Source organism: Pan troglodytes, chromosome 16 (assembly GCF_028858775.2).
Source record: "Pan troglodytes isolate AG18354 chromosome 16, NHGRI_mPanTro3-v2.0_pri, whole genome shotgun sequence".
Taxonomy (NCBI): Eukaryota; Metazoa; Chordata; class Mammalia; order Primates; family Hominidae; genus Pan; species Pan troglodytes.
Window position 1 is genome coordinate 25,023,929 of NC_072414.2, and position 21,453 is coordinate 25,045,381.

The 21,453-nt window shown below is 37.5% G+C and overlaps 1 protein-coding gene and 1 long non-coding RNA gene across 7 annotated transcripts in view; one reads left to right on the top strand and one right to left on the bottom strand.

Annotated features, from left to right (window-relative positions):
- Nucleotides 1-21,453, bottom strand: part of FMN1 (formin 1) — a 430,759-nt gene that overhangs the window by 341,393 nt on the left and 67,913 nt on the right. The gene's annotated exons all lie outside the window — the stretch shown is intronic.
- LOC134808505 (uncharacterized) lies at nt 10,233-13,563 on the top strand. Its single transcript, XR_010151584.1, has 3 exons — nt 10,233-10,477; nt 10,580-10,699; nt 12,002-13,563. It is a non-coding gene; the product is annotated as an uncharacterized LOC134808505 (long non-coding RNA).

A 21,453-nucleotide genomic window follows, 5' to 3' on the forward strand; every position in this document is an offset into this window, starting at 1 on the left:
ATGTAAGTGGACTTTCTTGCCAAATTTTCACGATTTATAATTTAAAATGAGTCACAACAGTGACTTGTTGCTAAGGAATAGAAGCACCAAATAATTTATTTTCTTTTTATTTGAAATGACAATTATATGTATTAATGACAGAGATGCAGGAAGTTTGAAAGCCACAACCAGCCTGGTATGTGGTTGGGGAAAATGATACAACAGAGGACTCAGCACAACTGAAACATGAGATGAACCTAAGATAGCGCCAGTCACTGAGAACTCAATCAGCTAAAGGAAATAAAAATAAAATTACTAGGGAAGCTAGTAATACATATGTATTCCTGAAGCAATGTTTTCCACCTAATGTAATTCTCAAATAGTTTTGTAATTTTCCATGGAGCCAAAGATTATGTGAATTAACTGAAAAAGAAAAAAGAGTAAAGGAAAAATGAGATAATTTGATATAAATTTGTAAAGGTATTACTTTACTAAAGGGATTTGACACTACTTTCTTTGCAGAAATTAAAATATATCATTTCTATGTTAAAAACAATGCTAATTTCAGTCTTAATATTTGCACCATCCAAAGAAAAAGCAAAAAGCTGAATCTAATTGGTGGTGATTTCTGTGATAAGCAATAAGCAAAAGACAGAATGACCCTCTCCAAGAGCTCTGAGAGGTGGTGGAGATGCCCTGGGATGTGGCACTTTGCAAGCTGGGGAGCTGTCTCACTACATAGCACATGCTCTGGTCTGACGCAATCTCTCTCACTGTCTTCAAAGAGGGGATGAGCAACCAAAGGGTTAATATTAAACATTTTTTCCCCCTGGCTGTAATGATTCTAAGACAGGTGCTCTCTGTGCTCTGGATGTTTCATTACTAAATGGAGCTATGTCCCCACTGGTCAGAACTGGGGAGCAGGAGTCATCCCTCAGAATTAGAAACAAAGACTTTCCTTGGGCCACTTTGAGATCCTCCTGTCAAGAAAACAATAAAACAGACAATAAAAGGGTAGGGGTTGCAATTAATAGCTAGTATAATTTACCCTATTAAAAATAGGATTGTAGGGGATTTGGTGGGGTATCAGAGGAATCTAGAGGATAATTTAGCAGAAGACTCCCATAATATTATCTAGATGGAGTGTCAATGGTTCAGACCTCTCAGAAATAAAGGGTTGTCTTCCCCAAAGAATCCAGACAAGCTGAAATGCTGCCTAAAGGCAAGGCTGACTTGAAATGGGTAATGACTGGGGAAAGGTTTATAGACTATATGGCTTTGAGATCAGGCGGAAAAATTGGGAATCTTGACTAAAACTGTATTTTCTTATATACTGTTGGGATATCTAAAGATTAATTACTTCCTGTTTTCTCTTTCAATAAATATCTACTTTTCCTTTTCTTCACTTTTTTTTGGTCTCACTACTGGGATATATTATTTACAATAAAAGTATCCATTGATTCATAAGGTTATAAAATGTTGTAATAGGACAAGAAAAAAAAAAAAACTTCTCAGCAAGGACTCAAAGAACAGCGTGCCTATGGCATCACTCCAGATCTCATTACTGTCTGAGCTTGTACTGTCTCCTATTAGTGAGAAAGGGTTTGCAGTTATGCCTGGTAGAGCTGAGTCTGCTGCTCTTTGATGTGTAGCATGAAGGGGTGAAAGCTGGAAAGTACCCCTTAGAATGGCTGTCCATCCCATGATTGTTCTGCCTTCTCTCGGAACTGCTCCCAGTACATAAGGGGAGGCTCTGAGCAGCCATGTCTCAACCTGATCTGGAGTCGCTGGATCTGAATCTTAGAAATGGCAGAAAATATCCAGGAACTTTTGCTTATGGGATTCTCAGTACTTCCTGGTTGCCACCTGGCCCAATATTACTATTCAATTTTTCCTTGCTTCTTAACATACCATAATGTTCTGTAAATAAATTCCTATTTTGATTACAGCTAACCAGAATCCACACACACACACACACACACACACACACACACGCACACACAGACACAAAACGCTAAGCAACGAGAATGCCAAAATTTCATTTGGCATTGTCTCTGTGGCCTTTTTTTTAAAGTCAGCTTTCTTCAATGTGTACATGATTCTACAAAAGTGTATAAACATCATTTAAATCTATTAGCTTTTAGAGGAATTTTGAGTCATACTGATAATCCCCAAATTTTCATCATCTCATGGAACTTCTCAGGAGCATCCAGCAGGGTTGAATGCATACTTTTTCTTGAAATTCCTTTTCAGAAAACACTCTTTCCATCCAAGTTCTCCTGAGTTCACTGTTCACTCTTCAGTTGCCTTGCTGGCTCCTCATCCTTCTAACTCAGTGTTCTAAATCTCAGCACCATTGAAATTTTGGGCCAGATAACTGTTTTCTGTGGGAGGATGACCTTTGCACTGTACAATAGGATGTTCAGCAGCATCCCTTGACCTCTACTCACTAGTTAATAGTAGCATCCCCTCCCCAATCCCTTGGCCAACTAAAATCTCTGAAATCGCCCCTAGTTGAGAAGCACTGCTCTAAATGTTTCAGAACGCCAAAGATATGTGCAGAATCTTATCTGTCTTCATTCACTCCATCTGTCATCTCATTCAGTCTCAGTTTTAAAAATATCATCTCAGCTCTAGTGACTTCCAAATTAATGTATCTGGCCATAAGCTCTCGCCCTATCTCATACAGGCACCCAAGTACTCATTGCTTGGCTAATACTCATTCCAAACTCTTTATTTTCCTTCTAACTTTGTTCTTCCCCCAGTCTTTCCCATCTAATTACATAGCTCTCAGTTTCTAAGATTAAAACCTGCTTCATCCTTGAGTCCTCTCTTTCCCTCACATTCTGCCTAAATTTTATAAGAAAAACCTGTTTGCTCTACCGCCAAACAGTATCCCAAATCTGACCACTTCACACATCATTACCACCTCAGTCTAAGCCACTACCTCTCTCATCTGGGCAAGTGGAAAAAATCTCCTAGCTCTTCTTCCTTCTTCCACTCGTGCCTAGACACAATACTCTCCACAAAGCATGCCAACGATCTTTTAAAAATGTCACACCATTCCTCAGATCAAAATCCTCCAGTGGCTTCCCATCATAGTTAAAATAAAATGCAAATCCCTGGCCTTAAAGAACATCACTGGACTTGATCCCCGCCTATCACTTTCTCCCCATCTCCTAACCTCTCCCTTACTTCATTCCAGCCACCCTCACCTTCTTGCTGTTTTGTAATCACACCAACCTCATTCCTGCCTTTGGCATTTACACTGGTGTTTTCTTGGCTAAGATGTTCCCCAGGCTGTTAAATGGCTGATTTCTTCACATCACTCAAGTTCAAGTTCATGCTCAAATATCCTTCCTGCAGAAAGGCTTTCTTGTCACTGCCTTTTTGCCAACTTTGCCAACAAGCTCTCTAGTATTTTACCCATCATACTTATCATTACCTGAAACTAAATAATGAATGAGTCTCAAAATCAACTCTAGCAATGCAAGATATCAGATCTGGTTTTCTTCTGCATATAGGTGGTACTATGATGATCCCTCTTTTAAGACATTTAAATAAAATGTAAATATGCTAGTATATTTTTTATTTTTCATGCTGGCCCCTTATTTATTACAGTTAACTCTGGAAGCCACAGAGGTGTGTTTGCAGATCTTCTATCATGAAAATAACAAAGGTTTCAGTTTGGATGCCATGTTATTGGGAGTGAGGGACTAGAATTCAACACTGGCAAGAATTCTGTGCCAGGTTCAGCTCCAGTAAGAAAGAGTCTCGTGATTTCTCTGAGAGAGCAATGACTTCCCTGGCACAGGATGGATGGTGGTGGGGTGTGTGTGTGTCATGTTTTTACCATCCTTTGACTAAGCCCTCTCTGTTTTCTTGCCTACTCATTTTTTGGCAGTTCTTACTGGCATCTTCATTGGCTTAACTAGAAAAAAGAAAAGACATAAAACTCAATCAGACAACTAAACACTGCTTTGGTAAAAGTTTTGATGGAGGGGGAAAAACATAAAGCTAAAGGACATGCTGCAACAATCAGTGGGTGTGAATCTTCTATCTACATGTCTCTTACTCCCATGAGTAGGGAAAGGAGATAATGGCACATAAGAAGAGAAAATACATTCAAGATAGTATTATTTTACTCTCCTTGCCCTCCAAGAAAAAACAGCTTAAGTTATGAGATTGCAAGGTAGATAACATAATTCTCTAACTCTGCTATTAAACAACAAGAGGCCTGGAGAAACTGAAGTTAGAGAGAAAAAAAGAAGAAAGTTAAAGGATTTTTAAAAAGGCCACTATATAATGAAAACTACCCAATCATTCAAATTCCTCTCCCCACTCTTAAGAAAGGTCAACTGATAGCCCTTGGCTCCTGATGTGTAACTATATCCTATTCCTCTTTTGATGTTCTCACCAAGAGGGATTTAACTGCCTTTTCCTTGATTCATTAGATGGTCACTTCAAAGAGACCTTCAAGAGGCAACATTTGCCCAAACAACTCCCCTGTCTTAGTAAATCCAGACAAAACCCAAAAAGCAATTCATCCTAAATTTCACACATTATTGTCTTTGGCCTCTGTCAGTGACCTCAGCCTACAATATTGATTACCACTCTGCCTCCCAATATGAATCCTTCAGACAATCAATCAGTTACCAGGACAGAGAAGGAGTTATCCAGTCTAATACTAAAAATGTCCCCATGCCTACAATTAACCCAAGAATAAACTAAACAACCTAGCAAACTTGTCATAACTTTACCATTTATAACCTATTTCTTCTCCCAAAAGCAAGGAAGGCATAAAACATACTTGGTCTAGAGTGTGCTAGACTCTATTCAAGACAAAGATGGATACTTGGTTTAGTAACAAACTAAAATATTTTATTAAATTAACGAATGTCTTTGTTCTAAAATACAAGTAAGGTTTTTGAGGTTCCTGTACAAAAACAACATAAAAATCCATTATAGTTTCCTTATTTTTGTCAAAACATTAATAGATAAATGGCCAAAGGGAAAATAAAAATAAACCACCAATGAGTATGGGGAAATTTTAAACACCATTAGTAATAGCTAAAAGAATTGCAAGCCAAATGAAATGCGAGCACTATTCACAATAGCAAAGACATGGAATCAACCTAATGTCAATCGATGACAGATTGGATAAAGAAAATGTGGTATATATAACACCATGGAATACTACACAGCCATAAAAAAGAATGAAATCATGTCTTTTGTGGGAACATGGATGGAGCTGGAGGCTACTATCCTTAGCAAACTAAGGCAGGAACAGAAAATCAAATACTGCGTGTTCTCACTTATAAGCAAGAGCTACATGGTAAGAACTCATGAACACAAAGAAGGAAACAAATACTGGGGCATACTTACTGGGGGAGCATGAGAGGAGGGAGAGAAACAGAAACAATATTCGATACTGGGCCTAATACCTGGGTGATGAAATAATATGTACAACAAACCCCCATGACACATGTTTACCTATGTAACAAATCTTTACATGTATCCCCAAATCTAAAATGAAAGTTAAAAAAAAAAAATGCAAGCTCAAAGAACATTTCACTGTAAATCAGAAAGTCTAAAACCTTAAAAACCTAAAAAAGTAAGACAGTGCCCATGATGTTTAAGTTAGCACCAGCACTTCACCTAGCACCTGGACACAGCAAGTTCCCATTAAATATTTATTGAATACATAAATGGGTAAGTGCACGAATACTCTTCAGGCAAAAGTATATTGAATAAAATTTGGAGAAACAATTTGGTAATAAATATTAAAATAACTGATAATTGTCATACTTTTGACAATGTAACGCTACTCCTAGGAATCTACCATAAACAAATTCTCTAAAATGCAAACGTTCTATGCAAAAATACGTGTCAGACTATTAAGACACTAAAAAACCGTAAGCAAGTAAAGTGTCCAGAATTAGGTAAATAATACACAGATGGTCTATTCTCTTTGCAGAATTGTTCACAATAACTGAAACAATATTTATGAAAAGTTAAAAAACACAGGAAATGCTTATAACATGTGGAACCAAAAGGTTATGTATCAAGTTCAGGAAATTATTTAAAGTACAGTAAAAAGACTGGAAATAAATGTAAATTTTAGCAGTAATTTTTCTATGGGTGGTGATAATGGAAGGTTTTTTTCGTATCCTTATGAATCTTCTATATTTTTCTATAATGGCCATATAATAGTTTTGTAACAAAAAGGTAAAATTCTGTATTAACCAATGAGAGCACTTTTTGAGAATAGCTATTCTGTCATGCATCTCAAATAACATCAGTAAAACACGTCCCCCCTGCCCCTCACATTGACGCTTCTCTTTTTCTTTTTAATATTTGATTACATTCAGGTTAAATTCATATAAACACAGATCATTAAAGCATTTTGATAACTAACAGTCTTTTATTTAAAAATGCAATATTAAATCCCAATTAAAACTATTTTGCTATTCCTTTAGCCATTTTCTCTGTTATTAAAACAAAAATAAGAACAACTTGTCAGTATTTTTAGTCCATTAAAATTTTCCCACATTAAAACAATTTTTAATGTCTTGGCATGCAGTATATTTTTTTACTAACCTTAAAGAAGTTCTAAAAACAACTCCTTTACATTTTTCAAGATGCCTTTGTATAGCAATTATGATAATTATTCCGAGTAAATGAGTTAACACATGTGAATAAGTGCTATGGAATTATAAACTGCCATTCAAATGTTAGTTTTACATTTTTATGGTATGCTATTCCTGACCTTACATTCATTTCTCATGGCATATTTCCATTTCCCTCACAATCTATGAGATGATTCATTTGTGTGTTTTCCATGGTGCTTTGCACATGCCCTCTATAAATCACATTGATTTTTAAAATGTACATTGTAAAATGCTTTCAACCCTACACAAGTTAATTTAAAAAATAAAAAAACTTAAAAGGATCCTTTGAAATGCAAATCAAAACCTCAGTAGGATACCACTTCACTTGGATGGCTATAATTAAAAAGGCAGATAACAACAAGTGTTCATGAGGCTGTGAAGAAGTTGGGACTCTCACAAGATTGCTGGTGGGAGCCTAAAATGGTACAGCAGCTCCAGAAAACAGTCTTGGCATTTCCTCAAAAGGTTAAATCAAGAATTAGAATACAACTCAGCAATTTCACTCCTAGAAATAAATCCAAGAAATATAAAAGCATATGTCCACACAAAAACTTGTACACAAATGTTCATAGCATTACGCATAATAGCCAAAAGGTGGAAATAACTCAAATGTTTGTGTCCTTATGAATGGATAAACAAAATGTGCTATATCCATATGATGGAGTATCTTTTGCCTATAAAAAAACCTCAAAAACATGCTAAGTAGATGTGGCCAGTCACAAAGACCACAATATTGCATGATACCACTTACATGAAATTTCCAGAACAGGCAAATCTACGGAAGCAGAAAGCAGCTGAGTGATAACTTGGGCTGGACGGGGTTGTGGGAAAATGGTGAGTGACTTCTGATGGTATGGCGGTTTCGGGGGAGGTGATGAAAATGTTATAAAGTTGATTTTGATGATGGTTGTACAACTCTGAATATATTAGAAACCACTGAATTGTACATTTTAAATGAGTGAATTATATGGCATGTGTATTATATCTTAATAAAGCTGTTTTTAAAAACTCTAAGTTACCATTTTATATGAATTGGTTGTATCACATTTTACTGTAATTTTTTGGAAAGAACTGTAGTATTAACAAAATTTTTGTATCTTTTTACAATTTCATGTCTATGAAAACAAAAAGCTATATAAATAAAGATTTTAACCACAGCATTTTTATTGGTTTCAACTTGGAAACAATTTAAATGTCTAATAATGGATTTAGTACCATAGTCATCTACATGATAAAATGTTACCCCTTAAAATTATAAAGGTATAATTAATGAGATGGTATATAAACATTAGAAGTTTGAAATAATGTTAGATGGCAGTGTATAAAATATAAAATATTTTTATATAATTTTGTTTCCATGACCTTTGTTATTTAAAAACACCTATCTCTATGAAGAGTTGAGGTGGATGGATTATGGAAGATTTTGTTGTTCTGTTTTCTGTACTAGCTTTCTTATATAATTCTTTTAATTAAAAAAAGAGGAACTGTTACTGCTCCATTAAACAAGTACTAAGCACAACTATGCAATAAAATTAAAAGGTTCCCTAGAGATGCCTAACCTAAGAGCATTGGGTACCTGCAGCAAAGAATTTCAGGCACTAGTGCTTAGTTTAACCCCTATCATAAAAACACTCCAAAGATATTAGAGGCAAGAGGTGGTTACAAAAACTCCAGCTCATCAACTGACTGGCCTATATTCTACTTGTACATCTGGTGTATTTTTTCACCACTACTTGTTGAGTACGTGATAACAGTCACGGCTGCCCAATCAACAGAAGTTTAGGATATTTTCCCTGTTCTCCTAGAGATCACATGGGAAATGTGGGTTGCTAGGAAGTGGTGTGGGTAAATGGCAAGAAATGAAGGGCATTTGCAGCAGAGTTATCCAAATGCCAAGGCCTACACAGCTACTGGGGTTTATATCGTCAGAAAGGTTAAGCCTCCAGGTTACAGCTGCCCTAGGCAGTCCTGGTGTACTGGGACAAAGGGGAAGGCAGGGAAAGTCTAAGAGAACCTTCGCTGTTAGGTGCTTTGACAACAGTGTCTTCTCTATTTTCTTCACAATGACTCAGTGTGGCGGAACAAAAGAAGAAAATACTTATATCTAAAGTACAACCAAAGTGTTTAACACCCCCAAGGCATATCTACCTCTCAATATGCTGTTTCAAATATCTGCATTTATTGGTGTAATTTGGATGCTTTGTGGCCAAAGCTTGACCTGTGTACTGTGTGATCATTTGTTAGGGGGTTACTCACTTTCTGACATATTCTTACCTAAAGGTCAGTGGGCTCCTTGACATGAATTCAAACAACTTCAGTGAAGTAATTAAACAGGATGAGTGTTTCCATGTATTTGTAACGTAGGTCCACTACAAAATTTGAATTATTATTTTAAACTATATAAGCTTATTTTTTTCAATTAATAGTTCAGTGATTTCATTCCAGCCTTTCTTTCTACACACAATTTTTGTTGTTGGCTTATATTGTTTATGTAACATAGATGTGAACATAGGGTACGATACAGACAATTATGCAGCCTCTTTTTTCCAATAACAGTTTGCTCCTCCATGAAGTATGACCCTGCTCCCCCATCTTTAGTCAATACCTGCGCTCCTACAGAAAACACAAAAATCATCCAGTGTCAGTATACGGAGGCACCTTCCTCTACAGCCCACCTCATACCCCAATTTAAATAGTACCACCACCCACCTTCTGTTACTTCTCCCCCTTCTAGACAGGGGCCCCACGTTGAACACTGTGCATTGGATTCCTGGTGCTCCACCTCAGAGCCAGCTTCCATGGCCACGTCAGTTCTTTCATCTGTGATTCCTTCCAGACCGTCTTACAGCTGAGGCCCCTGAGGTACCAGCACACTTCAAAACAGAGCCTTCTTTAACAATGAAACCCTGACTGGAAACTGCTTCTACTGTTCCTTTAATTAGCCTTAACGATGTTTTCACCCACAAGTGTGGGAAACCAGATCCTTAGCCACCTACCCGCTCCTTAGCTCAGGAATTGCTCTAGGCTCAGTTCTCTAAGGTCCAAGTCAAGCCTCCTCCCCTTGGCAGTTCTCCAAGGTCTTGTAAGCTGGTTTCCTACCCAACACCTTCTCTTGGAGCAGCTCTGTTCAGAATTGTCAGCCTGGTTTCCCTCTGAGCCTGTTCTGCCGTCAAGGTCCTATAGGACACTACTGCTGGTGCCTGCCCTTTATATCTCAATGTGCTGCAAGAATGGACAGGAGGCACCACATGGCCTCCTAGGCCAGGCCTATGGGTTATTATTTCTACAAGTCCTTGCTTGTCCAAGGATGAGGAATGAAGCAGCTCAGGACTCTAAAGTATAGCATCCTAGAAGCCTAACTTCTGGACAGTGACATAAGAAGAAATAATTGGCCTCTGGCTGCCTGAACATTTAGACCTAAACATAAATATATGCAGAAATGATGAAAATATGAATATTTTGCAAAGAATCTGCATAAGTGTTGAACATGGAATGTGTGGTCAGTGGATTCCGGAAGCCTGTCTGTCACATCTGTTCCGTTTCAGAAACAAGTCATTGTCGATCCAATCATTTGAATCATCCAGTCGCTTGTTTGTGTACCCAAGAACACCACGCAAACGCGAGTCTCTCCTCGTCTCATGACAAAAGCACTTAGGATTTCCTTCCCCTGCCACATGACCAACAATGCACCTTCTTTTGGAGAGAGCCTGTGGGTAAATAGTCACAACTGCTGTAATGTCTCCTGAACTATAAAGTCCATATTTCTCATCACCTGACAGGTAGCATGACCCAAATGCCCCAAAACAACTACAGAACTATCATTAAAGGTATAGAAATAATCCTACTTTAGCTGATAAAATTTAAGATCTTTGACTTCTGGAAATTAACTTTTTTCCCCTCCCTTATTTTGCCTATCCATGTTTGAAAAGATGCAAGCATCTCTACGTTACTGTCCAGCCAGCTACTGAAAAGTTTAGGGGTCTGGTGGCTGGGCAGGCCTCAGAAGATAAACTGACCTGCACTGATGCTTCATTCAATATATGATCCAGGTATTGATTTTATAGAGTCCTCAAGACTTCATCTATCGATCAGTCAAAATGCTGATTAAGCACCCACTATGCCAGGCACGGAATCATATGATACAAAGATAACTAAGACAAGGCCCTTGCCTTCAAGGAGTCCAGTCTCCCATGGGGAAAATGAAGAACTAAATAAATTCTTAGAATTTAAGTGTTAAAAGGAGAGTACGTAAGAAATAAAGAGCAGAGTTGCCTAAGGCTGTCCTATAAGGAGGGTGGGAGGCTAGGAGTCACAATGGGACACTTCTCATGGGAAATAATACTTGAAAGATGAATAAAATCTAACGAGGCAAATCAGAAGAAACATGTACACATAAAAGAATGTATGTGTAAGAAGATGGCATATTTTCAACGGACTGGTATGTGGGTTGCTTATGAAAGAGGTAGGCAAGGCTCAGGTTGAGGTCCTTGTGTACAGCCTTGCTAAGGAAACTGGATTTCATCCTTAAGCCACACACACACACGCACGCACACAAACTTGCTGTCTTGCCAGCCTCCCTCACATACACCCTCCCCCACCTCTCCTATCTTTTACATGCAAATAATTCTCCCACAACCACAATACACTGAGCACCTGAAATCCAGCTGTGCACAGCACCTGCATCAGGTAATTGTCTGGAAATTCTTGCCTGTTTCCTCTAAACCTGTTCTTCCTCACCCTTCCTGCCTCTCGTATCCCTAAACCTATGCTCCGCTCCCATGTTGCTATTTCTGGCCAAGCTTTCAGTTACCACTTAGAAGTTCCCTTTCCACCTTATGGCTTGACTCTTAACTCTTTGTGGTCATGAGATTTTATTAACCTTAGCAGCTTCCAATGAGAGGAATTCTCCACCACCTTTACTCCAACCAGCAAATCCATTTGCATCATTATTCATTTCAACTAGATTCTCTCACACACCTGCTTGCAATAATAGTAAGTTTCTCAGGTAGCTTTGGACTGGGCTGAATTAAAGAATTTTCTTAGGGTGAATGGGGACTGTAATCACTCACCTTAAAGGTATATCCAGAAAGACTACAGAGATCCAACTATAAAAAGACATTCCTGAGTTTTAGCTATGTCCCTGGCATTTGGATAGTGCTATGGTTTTCCTTAGCCTTATTAGTAGTTACTTAAATCCCCATTTATACAGAAAAAAGATGTAAACGTAGACTAACTTTTTCACTGGGATTGACCTATAGTCTAGGAAGCATAATGTTCTACTTTCCTTTATATCTGTTTATAAAACTCTTTTAAAGTATCCTTGGTTCCCATTAATCTGTGCTTCATCCAAGGACAAGCTTTGGAAAATCACAGCAGCCAAGTTGCAACAAATCCGAGGCAGCCAACTGTTCAAACCGTGTTCAAATAAGGCAAACGCCCAGCTGTAGCCAATCCAGCTGTTTCTATGCCTCATTTCCGTTTTCTGTCTATAAATGTTATCCGACCATGCGGCAGCCCTGAAGTCATTCTAAGCCTATTCTTGTTCTGGGGGCTGATTCAAGAATCGTTCTTTGCTCAGTTAAATTCTGTTAAATTTAGTTTGTCTAAAGTTTTTTTTTTTATTTTTTAACACCTCCCAGGCTTAAATTATTTCTGCTCATTATTTGGCACTCCATTCCAGCCTCTTCCAGCAAAACTGCCTGTGATCAAGCAGTTGTAGAGAGGAAATTCATATTGAAGCCCAAACATGATTATAAGATGCGAAAACAAATAATACTAGATATGGCTTTTTTTCCCCTCATGAGAAATATAGTCGACAAAGTATAGGCCTTGAATTCAGGAAGGTTACTATCCATCTGACTTTAGGCAGGTCCTTCATACAGAAAATGGAAATAACAGAGATCTTTCAAAAGTTTGTTGAGGATTAAAGAAAATGAAGTACTTGAAACATGTTTTACAGCACTCAATAAATGCTTATTATTACTATTGTTTCCACCAATACAACACTACCACTATTCCTATCATTACCACAACCAATTAAGTGTGGCACTGACCCAAATTTCAGAGGAGCTATGGATGATCCTGCAGAGACTGAGAAATATCCTATTTGAAATAAAGTTAGCCTCAGATCCAGGTAAATCACTTACATAGTGAGAGCTTAAGAACAATGGAGGATCTAGTTTGGAGAAATTACTCCCCTCTAACAACTCTCACGGAGTCCCCAACCCCTACTCCAAAAGAGAGAGAGAGAAAACAAATCCAGGTGCCACTGCTGGAAGTTACACGCCCTCAGATTCTGGCAATAACAACGAAAGTATTTGTAATTTCCTGCCATAAAGAAGACAATGCAGAAATTCCACATCTCCTTAAGAGTAATCTAAAATCTGGAAGGCATCGAAACCATAGCTGCATTTTGATTACTGGCATTCTGAGAAATACACAGGGGCTGAGAGATTGACAAGGTAGCATTCATTTCTCAGCGTTTTCTTATTTAACTAGCATATGCTCTTGAACATCTTTTTCCCCACACAAGTAATTTAACCTTAATATGCTTTTGGAAAATCTGAACTACGGATTAAGCTGAATGTTTGCTCCTTGCACCTCAATGAACTTATGGAGTCCACTTCAGGGATCAAAATTTACAGACACGTGGAATGAGATATTTAACAAATGTTTTGCAGTGATTCCAATAAGTAAACATTAATTTCTGAACTGTGCTTCACCCACATCTACTAGAGATAACTATTATCTAGCAAACAACATTTTTGTACTCTCTTGATGAGACAGAAGGAACACAAAGATTAATATTGCCTCAAAGGAAGAACCACTAGAGCAAACAATGGTTATGAAGCATACTCAGGACCATATAGCAAATTAGTGTTTGAACTAAGAATAAAGTTCAGATTGACCTCGCATTCAAATGCCTGTTCTTCATCTAGTTTAGGTTATGGGTGATGGAGTGGCAGTACGGAAGAGAAATAATACTGTTTTTCGTGTTCCTAGAAAGAAAATTGTTGTGAATTTGCAAAGACTTTTGCATCAAAATAATGATATAGTGTGTTGTGAATTTGCAGAAACTTTTTCTAAAACTGCTTCTGACTTTCCACAAGATGAAATCACATGAATTCTGAGAAAATGTAAATACATGTGCATGTATCTCTATGAAATGCCAATACATCACAAAATGTAGTTTGCAAACCTAAACTTATATAATTCACTGCCTAATATCCTCCATGGGAAACTAGCTTTTTCTGTTTTAGTTGCTAGTTCCAACCAAGTAATTATAACGTAAGAGATTTTCTCATTTGTTTTATTAATAACTTTCCTTATAGTTTAACATCCAGTCCATTTGGTACCGTTGGAACAGTTGACGATTCTCCAAACACAAAAATTCTCAGGGGCATACTAAGAAGTCCATCTAAATGATTAGAACAAACCAGAAAAATGGAGATCATGGCTTCAAATAAGCACCAGCAAACAGAGAAATAGGAAAGTAAAAAATGTCAATTTCTCCCTTAATGCTGAAATTACCTTTACATAATTTATTTTTCCTAGGTAATTTTTCTAATTTCAGTATAAACTTGTTGATAAGAATCAAGTGAAACTTGTTTGACAGGAATGAGGGACAGTTCCTGTAGGAAACAAGAAATCAGAAAATCTCTTCCTCTCACATCCTAATAATGCTCATATTAAATATTAAATACAAAAAGCATGATTTAAACAATTTCCATATGAAATATTAGATACAAATATTTTCACCTATTTTGGTTAAATAATCTAGATTAAGTATTTCTTGATATTGATACAGCATTTTATTACATCAACCTATCTTTAAAGAATGGTATAAAATCTTTAAATTTCAAACAATTTCTAGTCACATTCATACTCCAAAGTCTTTATGAAGAAAATAATGTCTATAAAAAAAGATTGGCCCTAAACCTTCCTTTACAAAAAAAAAAAAAAAAAAATTAGACACAAATTCTTAGTTTTGTTCAACATAATTGAATGAAAATGCTAATATTCAGATGGTATAATTTAAAAAATTGGAGCTCAGCACCCCTGCAGGTAACAACTGGAGGACATCTGAATCAACTTATGCGACAAAACAATGACTTTTCAGCAAGAATTCTTCATAGTTCAGCCCATAAAAACTAGAAAACTAAAAACACTAAGTAGAGAGAAACTTCTACTCTGATGATCTAGTTAGATTCATCTCTATGTTCAATAAACACCCTTCTCTCCCCACCTGCAACCCAGAGAACAGGCTTCTGTTTTCAAGCTTACCTTCCTCTGGGGTTACCGACCTCCTGTGCCGGCACTTCCAAATCCTGGGAACTGAAATGGACTGTCCATATCTTGGGCTACAGTGGTAGCAGGCACCCATGGTGCCAAAGGGTGGGGAGCCTGTGGTAAACATGATGGATTCTCAGGACAGCCTGGGAGGAAGGAGAATGTGGGGGATGTGCCTCCCCTGCTCCATCGCAAGAGCAACTGCTACAGTGCCACCCAGGAGGAGACTCTGCCAAGCATTAATGAGTCCACCGTCCGTACGCTCAGTGGGCCAGACAGGTTTCGCCACTTTATAGCCCTATTAATGATAAAACTTTCTGTAAAAAACCAGCACTATTCTTGAAGAGCTTGCTTTTATTTTCTTCCTCTTTCAAGGGATAGAAGTGATCACTCTGTTTTACAAAAGATGTTTTCAGTTAAACACAAAACTTCCAAAGATTTTTTCATTTTTTTGAATCATCTCTCAAAACTAAGCTCTCATATTCTAAAAACTGTTTGTACTATATTCGTCTTTAAAATGTGTTAGGGATTTCATTTTCGGATTTTGAAAGCCAGTCTTCTTCTTTGCTCTCATAAAATGACCTCCATCACTAGGTTTAGCCTTGGATGTAAACTATGAAAAATCACTGTATAATTATCTTAATGAAACTTTGTGTTTATATTGTGTCTTCTATCTAAAGAGCTCAAAGCGTTTTGCAAACATGATCTTATTAAGCGTCACAACACCTCATTCAGGAATGCGATGGTAAGGATTATTATTATCAATTTTAACAGGTGGGGAAACTCAGAGATTAGCAATTAAATGACTCAATTTGAGGTTACAATGTTAGTTAAAGGCACAGTTTGATTGTGGACTCTGACATCTATTTCCAAGGACATACCCAAGTGACCAATGGAGAGCAGCATAATGAAATGAAAATTGTTTTTCACTTCTCAGAAATAATCTGTTCTTTTGCTCTACGGCTTTGAAGAACATTAAACATAAGGCAATTACAAAATAATTTCTGTTTACAAAACTTGGCACACCCTGCTAAAGACAGCAGATGTGCTAACTCCAGTCACTTTATTCTCCTTGCTTACCCTTTCCAAGGGCCATCATCATCTTCCAGGTCAATGGATTAGGTTACCAGTTGTGCCCATAGTGTTTACAGAGTGGTTAGCTACTGCACTTTTCCTACACACCGGCAGGGAAGACATTTTCAAAGTTGGCCATCTACTAGTGCATGTTTATTGGGGGACATTCCAGCAACAAGGAATTGTATAATCCAAAAAATGAGAAAACCTCATGTCGCCAACCCTAGAAATTACTATTCTTTTATGTGGGGATATACGAACACACACGTAGTGATACCAAGATACTGTTTGGCAGCTTGTTTTTGTTGTCTTTTCGTGTTCTGGTATTCCTGGATCATTGGTGTGTCAGTTCATATATATCTACATCATTCTTTTAAGTGACTACATACCCATTTTACAGACATATGTATAAGATATGGAAAAATTTATTCTACCTATTACCCTTTTACTGCACATTTGGTTTTTTTAATCCTATGAACTCCAATGAACATTCTTCCATGTTTATGTATTTTTAAAAGTATTTCTTTTGAATCTACTTTCCATTTTTTTACAAGCTCTCCAGGACTCTTTCTTCTGAAAATATACCTGTTGCACTATACACTGAACTACTTATAGTACAGTAAGCCCATCATCTTGGATGCAAAGTAAATTCACCTCTTTTCCTCCTATTGCTTCTTGGTAGAGGTTTTAGTCTTAAATCATAGGATAGTACTCTGCCTTCATTCATATAACCCAAAAATGTAAACTGGAGAACCTTCCACATGGGACAGATAAAAGGTTGGCTAGATGATGTTGTAACAAGAGTATACAATACCCCATCTATGATTTACAGTCTACTTTCTCCAAGGACTTAGATCAACAACAACAAAAAATTAAACTCTTGCCTTTTATCAATAGAGCAGTGGGTCCTGTGTCTTGAAACAAAAAGTATTCTGCAAATAAAACTTCATCATATGCCTGATTCTGAGTTTCAGTACCACAATGACCAATTACTTTGTACCTCTGCTCCCTCAGACCACACGGCCGATTCAGGGTCACATTCAATGCCAGTGTCAATATTGTTTACAATGTTCTGGACTGTCTATAAATTGAGAGCACAAAGGGAGAAACTCATTCCCTCATTTCCAGTATTACATTTAGTTCTATATGATATAAAGGTAGAAATCATTTGTCTATTATACCATTTCCCAATAAAGTACATAGTTGACAAGTTGGTGGGGTTTTTTTTTTTTTTGGTTTTTTTGTTTTGTTTTGTTTTTTAGATACAGTCTTGCTCTGTCGCCAGGCTAGAGTGCAGTGGCGCAATCTTGGCTCACTGTAACCTCCACCTCCCGGGTTCAACTGATTCTCGTGCCTCAGCCTCCGGAGTAGCTGGGATTACAGGTGTCAGCCACCATGCCCAGCTTCTTTTTGTATTTTTAGTAGAGACGAGATTTCACCATGTTGGCCAGGATGGTCTCAATCTCCTAACCTCAAGTGATCCGCCTGCCTCAGCCTCCCAAAGTGCTAGGATTATAGGCGTGAGCCACCACACCCGGCCAAGTTTTTTTGTTTTTCTGTTTGTTTGAATTTTAGGAATTTGAAAAGGAAAACAAAGCAGTAGACTTACAGCCACAATAAGAAAAATCTAGAACTTAATTAGGTCTCTCTCATTGTGTTACCAATTAATTCATTTATTCATTTACCAAAAGTGTACTGCAAGCAAACAATATGAAGAGGACACGACCTCTACTTTCAAGGAGCACAATAGGCCAATAGACGAAGAACAGACAAATAAAGAATAATACTCTGGAAGTGCAGGAAAGGGCCTGGGAACTTTTACAGTTAACTACACAGTGAAACAAATTCTCCCTTGTCCACGGAATTAAGTGCAATGTTCTTAGGTGAAACCTAAAAGATTAAAAACTCTGACCTATAGTCACCAAAAAAGTGGATAAGCTAAGTCTTATTTATTCTTGTCATATTCCAATTCTATGTGTTTCTACTCCGTAAAACGTTGTTGTGTTCCGCAAATTCAAGTAACCATGTAATTGTGCTTTAAAAGAAAAAATTTTTTTAACCCAGGCATGTATTAAACAATTTTCTCCCAAAAAGTACATGCCTAGTGGGAAAGTAAGGTAGGTCAGAGTAGGTTTTATAAAATTAGTATTGGCTTTAGACAGTACACATTGGCTCATCCTTTAACTGCTCAGCCCACAGTACATTTCATGTATACCTTCTAGATGTCCCAAGTATTTAAAATGCAACAGGATAAACAACCAGGCCAATATTCTGACATCACCTTCTAAACAGTACCACTAGCTAATGCAGCAGTAATAAAATCTAATGGCCACTAGTGACAGGTACAATGTTAGAGAGAAAACTTGGAGTTTGTGTCAAATCTAGGAACACTAAATTGGCACATGCTGGCCTATCCTACTCCAAGTTTGCTCCTTCAAAAAGCTAATGATGTGTGTCAACAAAGATTGATCACGGCAACAGATTGCTGCCATTATTCTGTTACATAATCTGAAAGAAGAGGCAACTGGAGTATTTCTTATATATAGGAATAGAAAGAGATTGACACAGTATAGGCTATCCAATCTTGATAAAGCAAACCAACATCTATGTAGCATGTACTATGTGCCAGGCAGTGAGCTAAATGCTTTATATATACATGGCCTAACAATATCCTACTAGGTAATTAATGTCACAAATAAAAAGACAGGCCAAGAGAGATTAAGTAATTTGACCATGTTCACACAACTAAATAGGTTTACAGCATCTCCACATCCTTATAACTAAAGCCCAAATTGTAGAATCATCTAGAATGCCTTTCTTTCGATGTCACATCGTCAAGGCCTTGTGGATCTATTTGCGCAATGTTTTCACATCCATCCACTTATTTCCAGGTCCAATTCAAGTCCCCATCAATAGGATCACCAACTGGCCTTCCTTTTTCTAACTTATTTTTGTCCACTCTGCTGCTTAATCTTTCCAAATCAAAGCTGGGGTCATGTCACTCCTTTGCTCAAAGGCCTTCCATAGCTTTTCACCATCTACTGAATTAGGTAAATACTCCTGAATCTGGCATTCAAAGCCTACTGCACTATATAGTATACAGACTTGGCTCAATCAATGTTTGTTGAGTGAATACATGGCACTAAGCTAAGACTCACTATCTGTGGCAATAGTTCCCCAAAGTAGTATCACAGCATATTAAGTAATAAACATGTCCTCAAAAGATAAATACAAGGCCTAGAATCTATTTCACCGTAAAAGCAAGAATATTGAGGAAAAATTAAATCTAACACATGGTATGGGGGTACAGGTTATATGGTGAGGGTTGTTGGTCAAACAGCTATTTGATAGAATGTATGTTTTAACACAGATTAAGTTTTCCAAGACATGTACGTCCCTTCCATGAATTCCTCACTCCAACATCAGCACATTGCTTTCTCCATTTGGCCTTTTGGCTCCACTAAGTAAAGTTTCTTAGTTAGAACTTCTTGTATTACAAGTGGCAGAAATCCAACTAAACTGGCTTAGGCAGAATAGAATTTGTTCATATAACCAAAAAGTCCAGGATTATAGGCATGGAGCTCAAATGATGTAAGGAATCTCTCTACATCTCTCGATTCTGTCTTCCCCTCATGGTATCAAAGATAATCATTACAACTTCAGAATTACATTCTTCCAGCTCAGTAACCATAGCTACTAAGACAGTGTCCCAACTATTCCAGCAAAACACTGGGGAACTACTCTCTAGAGCATAACTTAGAAAATGTGCCCGTCCCTAAACAGATCACAGTGACCAGGTGACGTGAATTATCATTCTTCAGTCCTGGGTTGATGATCATCTCTAGATCCAATAGATCAGCTTCATCCTAACCATGTAGAGTGCAAAGGGTGAGATGTGGCTTTTCGAAAGAAAAGTGAGGTGACGTTACAGACAAAAAGGAAACAGATGTTATGTGGAGAAAAAAAAAAAAACATTGACATTCACTGTAGAAAAGTTCTGAGACATAAAAGTGAGAAGGGGGTGTGGTCAGCATCTTGCTGTGCTGTTATAGCCTCTCGGTGCCACTTCTGATCAATGAGTGGGCCCCTCTGTACATTTCACCACCCTTGCCATTTTGTGCCTTCATCGCTAAAGCTTCCCATGGCCCTGCCATTCAGCAGAGGCGGCAGCTGCATGGCCTTCTTAAATTACTGCTTGGGACTGAGCATTGGGATTGCTTCAAAGCTCTCCCAAGCGATCCTAATGTGTAGCCAGGGTTGAGAGTCACTGGAGTAGGAAAGCCCTTGGTCTTCACCATCAGCACATACAAATATTGCATTAATCTTCTAGAATGTATTTGGTGTCCAATAATCTGTGTTCTTTTCAATAAAAATATCTGAGATTATTCCTTTCATTTTCAGAAACTGATCCACAAAGTCTGGAAGGAAAGGGAGAAAATCTCACAAGTCAGACACTAAATAGCACTCCTTTGTGCTCCTTAATTATGGATTTTGTTTTGTTTTTTGCATGGGATCAATTCAATACTAGATGAAAAAAGTGCTTTTCATTTTTCTGCATTTTTTAAAATTTGGAACGGGAAACAAATCATGGAGCCTTGTTTGGCACAAGGGCAAATGTTGAAGATACTATGTGCCACTCCCCTCCACTGAGGTTTTGATTTCTTTGAAATCAGAGGCAATTCAAATGAAGTTATATTCCTGGAATATATAAAATCCCTTCTCGCATCCATGTCTACTCTATCATTGAATACTTAAATAATTTAAAGCGACTGAGTTTTTCCACCAGCTCCTCTCTGTGAAATAACATAATGCCTTATAATAACATTACATCTAGGGAGGCCAAATGATGTGGTAGAATGCAGAGTTTGAATCCCTGATCCAACACTTACTGTGAATCACTTACTCAGCTTAAGAAGGTCACCTAATTTTTGTCTTCCATAAAATGGAGGAAATAACCTCTCTCAAAGACTCTTGTAAAGTTTAGAGATAATATATAGAAAGCTTCTGATGCATAGTAAGCCGTCAAGAAATATTAGCAATCATCATTTAGGAAAATAGTCTCCTTTTAAAATTCAGTCTTGAAGATTAGTTCTAGTTGAAGAAAGACTCTTCCTAGAATGTACCAGGGCACTAACACAATATGTGCAAAAGATTATTTAAAGGAAATATCTAATGGGGTTATACAAATTATGTTTGGTGTTCAAATGAACTCTTCTCAAATTTGGATATCTAAATTACAGCTTAAAAAAATTCAGAATAGGCGAGGCGTGGTGTCTCACACCTGTAACCCCAGCACTTCGGAAGGCCAAGGCGGGCAGATCACTTGAGGTCAGGAATTCAAGACTAGCCTGGTTAACATGGTGAAACCTCGTCTCTACTAAAATACAAAAATTAGGTGTCTCAAAAAAAAAATTAAGAATAAAGTCTGTTAAATGGCCAA